The 13,679-nt window shown below is 43.7% G+C and overlaps 1 protein-coding gene across 1 annotated transcript in view; it reads left to right on the forward strand.

The window, feature by feature from the left end:
* The window catches only part of LOC140916472 (uncharacterized), a 48,512-nt gene extending 44,238 nt beyond the window's left edge, over positions 1-4,274 (forward strand). The window contains exon 10 of the mRNA XM_073358116.1: positions 4,189-4,274. The gene's annotated coding sequence lies outside the window, so the exon portion shown is untranslated. The remainder of the gene's footprint in view (positions 1-4,188) is intronic.
* Positions 4,275-13,679: the final 9,405 nt, after the last annotated feature.

Genomic DNA, 13,679 nt, shown 5'->3' on the forward strand with positions numbered 1-13,679 from the left:
CTGAAACAGTATCCTCTGACATTGCCATTCTGCCACCTCCACTCTAAGTGTAAAGACCACACCATTTCAGAAGGCATGCTCATTTCCTGTTGGGTGTTTTGTGCACCAGTTCTAGGGTCCTGGAAGTTAACATACTAATTTCTTGCACTTCAGTTTTCACCTGCGGTATCTGTTCTTACTCTGGACTTCCAATAATTTCCCCTGTGATGCTTTCACTGTGCTTCCCTACCTTGCCTTGTAATTAGTAATTATTGCTTTTATAACTGCTTAAAAATAAAGCTTTCCAGCTACTAATTTTCCCATGTGACATTTTCTATGCAAATATGTTCAAGTAGAACCACAATACACCTCCCAGTTCACCATTACCAGCAGCATGTCAGAATCTGAAACTGGACTAAATGGATCCAGAAATACTCCAGCACCTCTGAACTTAAGTGCAAGGAATTCATAGGCTTCCTGAATTTCCGATGATGGTTGCCCATATCAAATTTTAAATGTCATTTCCAGATGGTGTGAAAACCATACTACTTGGAATAAAGCAGCTCTATTGGATACACAAATTGTCAGTATGATACAGTTAATGATATCACTCCGTTCAGAGATTTTAAAACCAGAAGGGACCATTCTGATGGTCTAATCTGACCTACTGTGTAACACAGGGCATAGAATTTCAACCAGTGATTCTTGCATCAAACTCATAACGTCTGGCTCCGCTCGAGCATCTCCCTTGATTTAAAGACTTCAGGTGATGAAGAGAAACTCCTTTCCTAAGGAAGTTGTTTCAATGGTTAATTGTCCTCTTTATAAAAAAAAGTCACATCTTATCTCTAGTCTGAATTTGTTTAGCTTCATCTTCTAGCCAGTGGGTTGTCTTTATGCTTCTCTCCTCTCTCTCTCTTCCCTCCTGCTAAATTTTAAAGAGCTCTCTGCTAATAGAAATCTTCTCCCCTTGTGGATACTTGAGCCACCTCTTAACCTTCTCTTGGCTAAACTAAACAGATTTTGCTTCTTTAGTCTCTCTCACTGTAAGATAGGTTTTCTGGAAGAAGGATGTTGGTTATGCCCAGTTGCACTTCATGAGTATCTGTAATTGAGGGAGCAGTAAGAAGCAAGTATTTACATTGTTGGCCCACTTACTGATAACAGAAAATAGATTTGCTGGAGAAAGGGAGGGGATCAGCAAGGGAACCAGAACCAAGCCTTCATCTTCTCAGGATGGGTACATTAAGTAAGTTTCCTTCTCACCTGTCTTCATGATTCAAATTAACAGGCAACTAATGGAAAAATTAATCAACACTGTTTCATCCATCTCCATCACAGAAAGGCAGGTGAACATTAAACTACCTTAAACATTAAATTTTTATGATCAAATTGAGATTCCATAGAAATACAGTTAATTAAAGTTTTAGAAGAGCATATCACTTCAATTTATATGGGAAGCTTGACTGACCATGGACTCTGAAGAGCTGGGGAGTAGAAGAAAAGAACCTTAACTTTCCCACAACTTGGCAGCCCTAATCTGTGCAAATGGGTTTCCTTTTATAGACAGCTCCACAACTGCAGTTAATCATTCATGAAATGATTATTGTGCTGGAAAATGGGACCAAAGTGACTGATAAAAGAGTTTTTGAGATATAGCGCTAAACAGTCCTGGGGATGGGAACAGAGAGCCATTGTGAATAACCTACCAGGAAGGACTTTCCTGGAAATGGCAGCAGATAAGTAGATTTGCACCCAAAATGAAATCAGAAAATCTTTTAACCCACTCCCAGGTCTCTTTCACTTCCGCACTCTCACAGCTCCCAGCAAGTTTGGCTGTGTGTATTGCACTAGGACCGAAGAGCCACAATCAGGACCTCAAAAACAACAAGGAGTCCTTGTGGCACCTTGGGGACGAACAAATAAATTTGTTCATCTCCAAGGTGCCACAAGGACTCCTCATAGTCTGTATCAGCAAGAACAAACACGGCTACCACTCTGAAACCAATCAGGACCTCGTTGTACCAGGCACTGTACACACAGGTGTAAAAAAAAGATGGTCCTTGCCCCCCAAGAGCTTAAAACCTAAGTACATCTGCTTGTCTGAAATGGCAGATATTTGGAGCTCATTTGTACGAACTCTTATTCATGTGAGCGAGCTCTTACTCAACAGGGCTTTCTGTGAATGAGTAAAGGTAGCGCAACCTCGCACTTACATTTCAGGAAATTTGGGAGACTGGGTTTTGCTGGTGTGGCTGAGAGGATCCCATGATTTTAAGCAACCTCTAAGCTTGTGTATACACATTTTCCAGAAGATTAGAATTTACACCTGCAAGTCTTTCTGCTATGGAACATTTATACAATAAATATCAATGTTTCCGTCCCTTACGGAACTGATGGAGGGCTGCTGTAGGGTAACTAACTATTTAGATCTCTGTGGATATGTCTACACTGAAGTGTAAGCCCAGGGTTCAAAGTCAGGCTCAAGCCTAACCCCCGCTTCTGTCTACACACAAATTGCACTAACCCAGGATCCAGCAGGGATGGAGGATCTGAGCCTGAGTCAAGCTGGGACTCGGGGTTCAATCCTTTTGCTTTGCAATGTAGACACAGCATGACTGGACTCGTGCTCTGGGAGGCTGTTGAAAGTATCCCACAATCCTATGGACTAACTTTCTTTGTCCTCTGGACAGTCAAGTTTTCCCACACTACATTATGAACAAAGGGCTAGAGCAGCTACATTTTGGGAGGCTGCTAGGAAGCCTGGGATATGAGTGGTTGGGACTTGGGCCCGCAGTGTAAGCACTGAAGCTCCAGGTTAGGATCCAGGATTCAACAGTTCCTAACCTGGGGTTATAAACGAATGTAGATGCTCAAGTCCTAGGTTAGCAGACCCTGGGTCTGCTAACTCAAGTTTTACTAACCCTGGGCTTACACGGCAGTGTAGACATACCCTGTGTGTGTATGAGAGAGAGAGAGAGCAAGAAGAAATAATTGTTAGTAAGAATCTCCCCCTGAATACTGAGGGTATGTTAATAAGAGGTGGGTTTTTGTGGAATAGTTTAACTGTTCAGTCTAAGGCATGCAAAGCAAACAAACAGTCTATTCTGAGTTTACATTATTCAATAAGCATTACAATGAGTGTTATGGAGATACATTTAGCTTTTGTCTACAGTTGTATGGTGCAATATAACTTGGTTTTCTGTAGTGTTTTTCATATATGAAGGGACCAGATCTCATGCTTCAGGGCTTAAACTGTCTCTAACTAGTGGAGGCTAGGAAGAAAACCTGCCCCTAGGGAAATTATCCCCAAACTGCCTACAGCATGGTTTCCTGTACCTTCTTCTGAAACATCTGGTACTGGCTTCTGTCAGAGAGAGGTTGCTGGATTACTGTCTGATCAAGAATGGCAATTTTGGGTTCTCAGTTACACAAGCCCATGTACAGTCATTGAGCAACGATCAGTTTGCAAGCACATCTGACTCAACAGGTATCTATCAAATTAGGTGCTAACACACAAATCACATGCCCATACAGTTATACACACAAATGCAAGAAAACTTTCTCTAGACTTTTTGTGCTATAGTCACTTGACCACTAGAAAAACAGAATGAGACTAGCAACACATTTCACACAATCTTAGCACATAAACGCTATCATGTGTTGTTGTTTTTTTTTGTTTGTTTTTGTTACTCTAAAGTGGTTTGATGGGATGTGTAAACTCTACACTGGCTGAGAAGGAGGTAAGTACAGTTTGAGAGCACTTTTAGCCCCTCCTCGTTCCAATAGGAGGGGGTGTCAGGCTCAAGGAGGAATTAAAAAGGAAGGAGTTCAGTTCAGAGGAGACCTAGGAAAGAGGTGGTCTGGAGTTCCCCCTCTGTGGAGCAGGCCTGACAGAACCCGGTGGAGGGGGAACCATCGGAAAAGTACAGCAGTGGACTTAGCTCCTGTACTGGGTATTCCTGTTGGCTGGCGTTTGGCACAAGGGCGGAGCACTGAGGAGAAGTTAAGATGGACTCAAAGTTCTAGCCTGGGATGGATGGAAGTTGCTTAATTTGTATTTTTGTCTGGTGGTTGGATTTTGCTGAGGGACTCTGAGCAGAAGCCATGTGTGCTGCTATCCTGGAAGAAGAGCGAGACGGGGTGGGGGGGGGAGGGCAAAAGACACAGTGGTATTTGCCATTATATTGTTGGATGTTCTTTGTTTAGGATGTTGATACCCCGAAAGGGGTCGAACTATTGTGTGACCTGGCCAGAGGGCCACCTCACCACAGTACCAGACCGCTGAAGTCCCAAGGAGGAGAGCAAGGTAGGGTTGCTACAATGCCATGTCACACCACAAGGGGGCACTCCAAGGAGGTGTCAGAGGTGTGAAGAAGGAACCTGTGTTCTATGTGAAATGTCACTACTAGGCTACACATAACCACAAAACAAAATATCTAGTAGCAGCATTAACAAACCCCGTGTTATGAATACATGTAGACCATATTTACACAGTATACATTCTTATTTTTCTCAGGAATGAGATGCGTGAGATGGCTAGAAAACCATCTAGAAAAGATGATAGAAAAGATCATAGAAAGTAGAAAGATAGAGACGTTTCTTGAAAACGTAGTATTCATTTGGCCATGAGGTGCCACTATTTTCCAGTGTTTCAAACAGCAGAGGCAGTCGTGCTTCATTTTGTTCATTGCCACTCCCTCATTTTTCTGGGGTGCAACAGTGTTCTCATCACAGCAGAGTCATTTTGTGGATAGAGGTGATAATGCCAATAAAATGAACTCCGTCTTTTCTCAGTATCTTTGAGGAGAAAAACACTTACAGATCTTATGGTAAAATATTTTTCTAACCAGACACACACTGCATTGTTTGCCTTGAGTAAACCATGGATAAATGTTTCCTTGCGCTTTTATGTACAGTGGGACTTCACAAGAAATTTACCACTGACGAGCCTTCCACTTAATTCTGTCATGGGTTAATTTGCTCAAAACCTCATGAACCAAATAATTTGTATTAAAAATAATACAACTGCCAATTTATTCCGATCAGTTTTGATCTCTTTAGGCAGGTATTCTACGATAATTCAGTCACTGGTTCGAGAAGGTTATGATTTAATTTGAAAGGAAGGCTAAATTTCTGAACTCAAAGAGCACAAGGAAATTGCATGAGTAACTAAAGATTGTCACCACTCCTTCCTCCCCCCCCAAAAAACCCCTTTTAATTCAGTAAAAAAAACCGTTTTAATTCATGCATCTGATGAAGTGAGCTGTAGCTCACAAAAACTTATGCTCAAATAAATTGGTTAGTCTCTAAGGTGCCACAAGTACTCCTTTTCTTTTTGCGAATACAGACTAACACAGCTGTTACTCTGAAACCTTTTAATTCAAACTCCTTGTTCTGCCATTGACCTGTTCTGTGACCTTGGGCAAGTTACTTCACTTCTCTGTGGCTCTGTTTCCTCTTCCCCTTTTCATCTGCTTTGCCTGTTTAATCTGTAAGCTCTTTGCAGCAGGGACTCTCTTGCTATGTGTGTGTATAGGACCTAGCACATGGGGTTTCCAGTTTGGTGCTACCACCATGGGCCATGCAAGCTGTGATGTGCACCCTTAGTTCTACCCAAGAGATGCCTTCAAAAGAAGACTTGATCACAGTAATGAGGTGCTGTAGCAGCAGTGAGGTACACATACATAGCTGATTGTCTCCAGGAAACTCTTCCAGGTTAACAGTTGGAATAAAAAAAAATCTGAGTACCACGGAATCCAAAAAAAACCTGAGAGACAGAAAGAAGCAGTTTTGTTTGACACGTAATATAGGTGTCCCTTCTTCAGGGGGTTGGCTCCTCCTGGCTAGCAGCCCAGGTTAGAGGATCTTGGGATTTTTCGGGGCGCCAGCCCAGCCAGAAGCAGTGGGAGAAGGAAGGAGCCTGCCAGCCAGGCTGTTGGTGAGCTGAGCGCTCCAACCAGGGGCTGGTTGTCCACACAGCACTGGGAGAGCACCATGCCCTACCGGTGGGGAGATGGATGAGCAGTGGGGCTGGTGGGGGAGAGGGGGCGAAGCAGGGAAAGAACAGTGAGAAGGGGAGCACGTAAAGGGCCAATGGGTGGGCAGCAGAGGTGACATGTAACTGGCCGCTGCTTGGCACCTGCCCGCACTCACCAGTCACCACAACTCAGAGCGCGCGGCCAGCGCTGGCCAGAAATGGGATTGGGAGCAGGACCTTGCTGGCCAAGAGCTAGCATGTAGTGGGGACTGCGCTGAGGGGGCAGCAGGGGGAGCGGCACTGCATCTTCGCCCTGCCACCAGCCTTGCACCCTCACCCCCATCGTTGGCCACTGGATCCCCCCACTCACCGCTGGTGGGCGGGTGGCTGGCGAGCAGGGATCTGGTCAGCAGCAGCAGGACCCACCAGTATTGATGGGGAGAAGACAGAGAAAATATGGGACAATTTGCTTCTTTTTAAGAAAAAGTTGGCATACCTATAGGAGGGCTTAAAAACAAGACGTCTAGTCACTTTGACAATAAAATGGTCACACTGCGACATTCCATAGCCATTGTCGGGTGAAGACTTTATTAGGCAAAATAGGACCACCTATGATGATCTCTTCATCATCTTTTCTGATGGCCTTTGCTTCATACGTCCCCTCTTATGATTTAGCCAAACTATCTCCACGTGAGCTGTTTCCAAGTTGTCATTTGGCTTTGACTAGCTATTTACCCACATTTTTTATTCTGTTTTCTCACATAAGCCATTGCTGAGCAGACATCTGCTCATGCTTTTGTGTCCTTGTTCTGGTTTTTGCTCAGTGTTATTGGGACGGGTCTGGGTTTCTGCTCTGAAATGTATGGCCAAAACCCTCTCAATTTATATTTTAAAAAAGAAGGGAATAGTTTGTACCTTCTGGAAGCTGAGTCTCTATTCCACTTACACTCCAACCAGTTTTCAACCTTATCTCTTACAACTATGATACATGCTTGCCTGTTCCACCACAAAGCTGCTGTAGCTTCTCAGATTACATCCACATCATAATCACACACCTGAGAATTATGATTTACATCCAAGTGGCAGTGACATTAAATTCTTCGGCAGCATTTACAAGATTTGTAGCAAATTCACTTCTCTGTTCCAGGGAATTAACTAGATTAGTCCTAATTAAAGAATGTATTTTAGGTTTTAAGAAACACATTCGCAGGGGAAAGGGGCTCCTAGCTTTGTCAGTGTTTATTAAGGTTTTGTTAGTTGCTGGAGTCAGCAAATGGAAAATCTCATCTTTCTGCATCGTACCTTGCTGGGAAGAAAATTGTAAACATAAGTAGTGCGAGAGCCTTGAGGGAAAGACTTTATACGTTCCTTTTTAATATCTATGTCTAAAGGACACTACGCCCTGGGTGACCCTCTCCCCTGCTGACTGAGTACATTTGCTGAAGGTCACTTATTTATTTCTGTATTTGTTTACTTTGAAGCCCACCTATCTTCTTGAATCATGCACAAGCACTTTTGGGCCCAGGAACCCGCTTCAATTAGTTCAGAAAGCAGCCAGAGTTCAATGCTTTAATCAATTTCAAATTGCTGAAGTGTGGCACTCGGAGCCTGGTGCAGAGAGTCAGGGGTCCAGCCCATGTGATAATGTTATTGTTCTTGCAGCAATTTACACTCAGTAAGAAGCGAACAAGGGATAAACTAACCACAGACTCCAGTGGGAAGCTGTCGGACCCCATCCTGATGTTTCTCTCTTCTTAATACCTTCAAGATAATTAAACCTGACAGAGCTGAGGCATATAGATCTAATTTCTGCTGGGAGGGCTTTTCTGTTCCTCTCAACTTTTTCAGAACTGAGGCTGGATTCTGCCATTTCTTACTCTAGTGTAACTTACACTGTGTGTAGTCCCTGCTTGTGGAGTAAGGTGCTATTCAATGTGTGTAGGAGTGGCAGAACTGGATTCCGAATACATAAATTCCACTGTATTGTTGGGCTCACACCAATCTCTCTCGTATATATCTGTCTTATCCTATGATTTCTTTCCAGTAGTGAGCCATGTGCTTGGCATTCATAAACATGCTTATTCGTTGAGGAAAAACTGAATCTTCCTGCCCCTTACTTTTGCTTTATGTCAATATTATTGGTTATGTGAGAAGGGAGATTAGGTTTACACATGGTTCCTAGGGTGTCCTTAACTCTGCAGTGCGGTTCAAGAAAAGACCATATGAAAATATCTATGAATTTATGAATCACAACAGTTCTAGCCTCTCTGTTGTTCTAGTATCAAGCCCTTTCTATCAAAGACAAGTCAGTGAAACCAGAGCTCCACATTCTTGTGTTAAGACTCCCACACATCCATCTATGAATTTCTAAAGCTTTGAAATTCTACTCCACAAAGATACTATTACTTTTATATGGATTTTCCACAAAATCAGGACATTCATGTTCATTTTTTGGCAGGAATGTAGGTGGGTTTTTTCCATGCTTCTCTGCAAGTTTCACATTTAAAGTGAAGTACTGCAGCTGTTTTGAGAATCCCTTTTTTTAGCGGTCACCTTTGTTTTGTGGATTGTTTTTGGGTGTCTGTAAGAAAGTGGATATACCTGAAAGATTGGGGGAGAAGTGTGCATGAATAATGACCTGAAGGGTCATCTCAGGACCCATCTATGCAACGAGCAAGATTTTCAGTTGGTGTAAATTCCAAGATAGGCCCATCAAAGTCAATAGATCTACGATAACTTATATTAGCTGAGGCTCAAGCTCTAAACCTTCAACTGAATTTGTAACAAGTTACTGGTGTGGTTGATTCTAAATGTGCTTTGTGGACACACACATCATATATGGTGGTCTTTGCTACCGCTCTGGCTGTTAACAGGGCTTTGTCCCTGCAAATAGCATAGGTGGCTAGAGCTGTGGGGATTTCAGAATTTTGGAACGAAACCAAATAATTTTTTAAATTTCATGTTAAATGAGAACTTAAAAAAATGTTTTAGATCAATTGCAACATTTCATTTCAATTTTTGACTTTTTACAAGTTTTTATTTTTTAGAATGTAAAATAAAATTTTGAAACCAAGTTGTTTCAAAACCAAAAAACCTGAATGTTCCATTCCGAAACTATTGATCTCTAAATGCTTTGTGTTGTCAATTTTGTTTAAAAAGGAGAGAGGAAAAAAAAGTCAAAATGGACACATTCCAGTGGGGAAGTTTCAATACCAATGAAACATTTTCCAATGGAAAAGCATTCCATCTCAAACTTTTCCTCTAGCTCTAATGGTTTCTTTCATTAGATCAGCACGCTGTTTCTGTGCAGCGGATGGTATCCTCCTAACCAAGCCTGTGAGGTTTGGACCATTTTCCTTGTTCCCAGCTCTGTCCACTGTGGCCTCCCAAAGGGCATTGTCCCACATGCTTCTAGTGTTGCTGTATGCACATCCTCCATACGGTCTGTGCTTTGCTGAGGCACACTAGAGTAGTTGTCCAAATTTCCCAAAGACTCGCTGATTCAGAAATGGCTCTGTTGCAAAGGACCCGGTTATAACAACTGTGCTGTTGTATCTATAGTGTAAACAGTGCCTACATGAACATAAATGTTAGTAGAGGCCTGGTCGAGATCAGGATTCAAGTTCAGATGTTAGGACCAGGAGTCCTTTACTTGTGGAATATGCATAGAGTGGTGTAGACAGGTTCTGTGATGCTACCCAGATCTAGCTGAAGAGGACCCACAGAAGCATTGCTCCAAAATATGGAGATAGTTGGAGCACATGGCACAGTAGAACCTCAGAGTTACAAACCCCTCGGGAATGGAGGTTGTTGGTAACTCTGAACAAAACATTATGGTGGTTCTTTCAAAAGTTTACAACTGAACATTGACTTAATACAGCTTTGACGCTTTGCTATGCAGAAGAAAAATGCTACTTTTAATCCTCTTAATTTAAATGAAACAAGCACAGAAAGTTTCCTTACCTTGTCAAATCTTTTTAAAGCTTTCCCTTTATTTTTTAGCAGCTTACATTTAACACTGTACTGTACTGTACTTGCTTTTCTTGGTCTCTGATGCTGCCTGATTGTGCTCTTCTGGATCCAAATGAGGGGTGTGGTTGACCAGTTAGCTCATAACTGTGAAGTTCTTCTGCAGTTTAGAAATGCTCTGCAGCATTGAAAAACTGGAACAAAGATAGCTGGATAGTATTTGTATGTTTATGTAGCACATGGCCATCTTAGGCCTCATCCAAAGCCCACTGAAGTCAATGGGCTTTGTAACAGGCCCATTATGTATTGTGCGCTTATCCATTGCTTTAGATTTATTAAGGCTGTTATTGTACATTAAATGCCAGTTGATTGTTAAAACATAGCTCAGGATTAACTATGTAATTTATATGTCTATTATATAGCTGTTAAATTGCAACGAATAATAGCTGCATTAGTAAATTGGTATTTAACAAACAGCAGTAAATGCTTTTATGAAATCTAAATTTAACCCTTGTTTGTTCTTCTGAGTTTACGCTACGGAGACTGTGCTGCGCGTTTGAGGCAAGAGAAGATATGGCTGTAGTGGCAGGATCAGAGTTGGGTGTTTTGAGCTTAGTCTCTCTCCAGATAGACAGGGAAGTGAGCTCCATGGAAGCAGCATGCTGAGACCTTGTGGGAGGAGGAATGGAGCATCTCATGCTGCTGTCTAGCTGAACCCCGGCCAAAACCAGATTCGTTTCCCACCCCAGGCTGAAGTCAATTAAATCTGGTGAACCTTCAGGGCAGGCTGCAAACCCCTTCCCTTCTCTCTGGCGATTGGGGAAGCGAGAAGGTGAGGGCAGAGGAGGTGTAACCAGTCATGCCTTTTTTATTGCTGAGCTGTGGTGGGTCAGGGAGTGATCGGGGAGGCTACTGACCCGTATAACTGTACGACTGAAACAGGATCTCCAGGGTACCTGGCCAGAGGTGTGGCTGGGGGCTCTTATTGGCTGCGATATCTCAAAATAAATAACCATCAAATCAGCGCTGGCAGGATTCAGGTGGAACTTGTGTCCTGCCTGTTTTGGGGAGGGAGGAGGAGTGAATACAAGGCCAGGGAGCGTTATATAGAAACAAGGAAGCAAGAGCTTGGATCCAGTAAAGTTCTTTGTGCCCTTGACTCCTTGAGCTCGCAGGCAAGAGGGAGCCCAGCATTTGGCACGCCCAGGCCCTAAAAGGGGCTCGAGTGAACCCTGGAAGCTAGCATGTCATCACTGCCATTTTATCGCTTGTCCGTATTTAGCTCACACAAAGCCATTGACTATCCTAGTGGATGCTGTAGAAAATGAACCAATATATTTCAAAGGGCAGGATTTTTCCTATGAGTTAGGTGGACAGTAGATGTGGTGCTTTACATGCAGCCAGGTTGTGGGCAGAAGAACAGCACGTGTGTCGGCTGAGTTGCAATAGCTGATGACCCAGTGAGACAGGATACCTGGCCCCTGAGGGGATCAGACACCCAGCTTACCTATGACAGGCTCCGCTGAGGAGGATGAACCAGCCTGTTAATAGCCTAAGTAGCTGGGCAGCAGTTAAGTATGTAAGGAGCACCTGGGCCTAATACAGGCTTATGAGGGCTCAGTCAGGGAGCCCTAGAGCAGAAGAAACTCTGGAGGGGAGAGACTCCACAGGGGAGCTGGTTAGGAGGCCACTCCCCGTGGTGTCTCGTGAAGAGCAGGGGCTCACAGAGAAGGGTCCAGAGAGAGCATCCTCCCAGGCAAGGGACCGGAGCAGCCCAGGAGAACAAACTGGATCAAACCTCCCAGGGGCTACTAGGGACTGGCTCAGCAGAGAACGACGCGCAGTCACGGGAAGAGTGGCATCTGGCTAACTGCCCAGCAGTGGTTTGAGTTCAAGGCAGGGAATTCAGCCTTGGGTTGCCCCAAGGCCGTGCTTTGTAATGTCCTTTTCTGTTAAATAAATGAGACCCTCTGAAGAGGGCACACTTAAGTCCAAGAAGACCTTTACAGGATTAGTTTATAACCTGGGTGAAGGAAAACAGAAGCAGGGGCTTATCTGCAGGGAAACTTCTTTTATGCAAGCTGTGCCTGAATGCATGCCAGGTTTAAACACCCACAAAAGGTACAACGTGCAGATCTAAAGACAGATGATGAATGAAGGGGATAATGTGCATTATTGTTTTTGGTCTGGAGAGGGCACTGCAGTTCCTTTTCTCTGAACCACACCAAGACTCATGTCACAAGTGATTTGTCGTGGTCCAAAGGGCAGCAGAAAAGTCTGACCAAATTTAACTAAACAAAAGGGCACAAAAGGGATTTTAAACAAGCTGAGTGGCTTATTTGCCCTGCCCACCCCTTCTCAATTATGGAGCGCAAATAACTGGCAAGTAATGGATGTGGGGTAGATGTGGAGGGGAACTAAAGTCTCAGAGGTCGAGATTGTGAGCCTCGTCCGGAAAAGAACACGAATCCCGGATTATTTGTACAAATACGCTGTGCATGTGTTTGACTTGTGACTTCAGAACAGGCCTAGCATCTGTGACGCTGCTCACTGGCAAATAGTTCCGTATTTGGAGCCAGATCTTGGGGGGGTACCTGTGTTGTACAGACCACAAGACAGAGGTGTTGGCAAAGGTGGTTTGAAGCTCCCCTTTACAATCCACTGATCCTGCTCTCTGCAAGGTCGTGCACTCCCCCCAAATGCATTTGAGAAGCCTGGGGTTTGCGCCAACTCATGCTGGGCAAGACTGATGAAAAGGCAGCTGATGATGAGCAGGCAGAAGGTCATCCCAGCGCTGCTGCCTTTTCTCCTGCTATGCCCCTGCTCCTCTGCTATGCTGGCAGCTGGAAGGTACCTGGTACAAGATCACTTGTACACTGGATGAGCTCCTTGAGGGGGCTAAGGTCAGATTGCCCTAGTCTAACTTCAGGCACCCAAGTTGAACGACATTCACACACGTTTTAAAAAATGTAACTGTATCTAGTTGAAGTTTTTCCTTTATTTAAGCAAAGGTCATGGAAAAACCCAAATTCAAGGGAATGAATGCTATCTTTGGATGCCTAAGCAGGGAAGTATCAAGTAGGGGCAGAGAGGTCGTATTACATCTATATACAGCCTTAGCAAGAGCATTACTGGAATACTGTGTCCAGTCTGGTGTCCACACTTCACAAAGGATGTTGATTAATTAGAAAGGCTGCAGAAAAGACCTACCCCAATGATTAGGCTGAAAGACATTCCTTATAGTGAGACGCTAAAGAAGTCAAATCTGTCCAGTTAATTATCAAGAGAAGGTTGAGGTGATTTGATCATAGTCTACCAACACGGGGTAAAGATGACTCTCCAATCTAGCTAAAAAGAGATCTAATGGTTAGAAGATGGAACAACTTACCTAGCAGTATGGTGGATTTTCCATCACTTGGCTATCTTTCTAGAGGATAGGATAAAGCTCAAATGGAAGATATGAGTTTGATGCAGAAATTACTGGGTGGAGCTCTGTAGTCTGCTATGCAAGACATCAGACTAGTTGCTCCTCGTAGTCTTTTCTCTGAACATGAATGTGTGATCACATGCAATAGATCAGTCCAGAATGTATCCCAGTTAAATTTGTACCATTATGCAGCCTTTACAGGAACAACCACATCCAGTCTGGCCAAATTCTCCCCTTTGTGTGTTACATGGTGCAGTAGGAGAGGAGAGATCACTGTTCCTGGCCTGCTATTGCACTGCTGAATAACCCACTCTGGGAGTTGGT

The sequence above is a fragment of the Lepidochelys kempii genome, chromosome 8 (genome assembly GCF_965140265.1).
Source record: "Lepidochelys kempii isolate rLepKem1 chromosome 8, rLepKem1.hap2, whole genome shotgun sequence".
NCBI classification, from domain to species: domain Eukaryota; kingdom Metazoa; phylum Chordata; order Testudines; family Cheloniidae; genus Lepidochelys; species Lepidochelys kempii.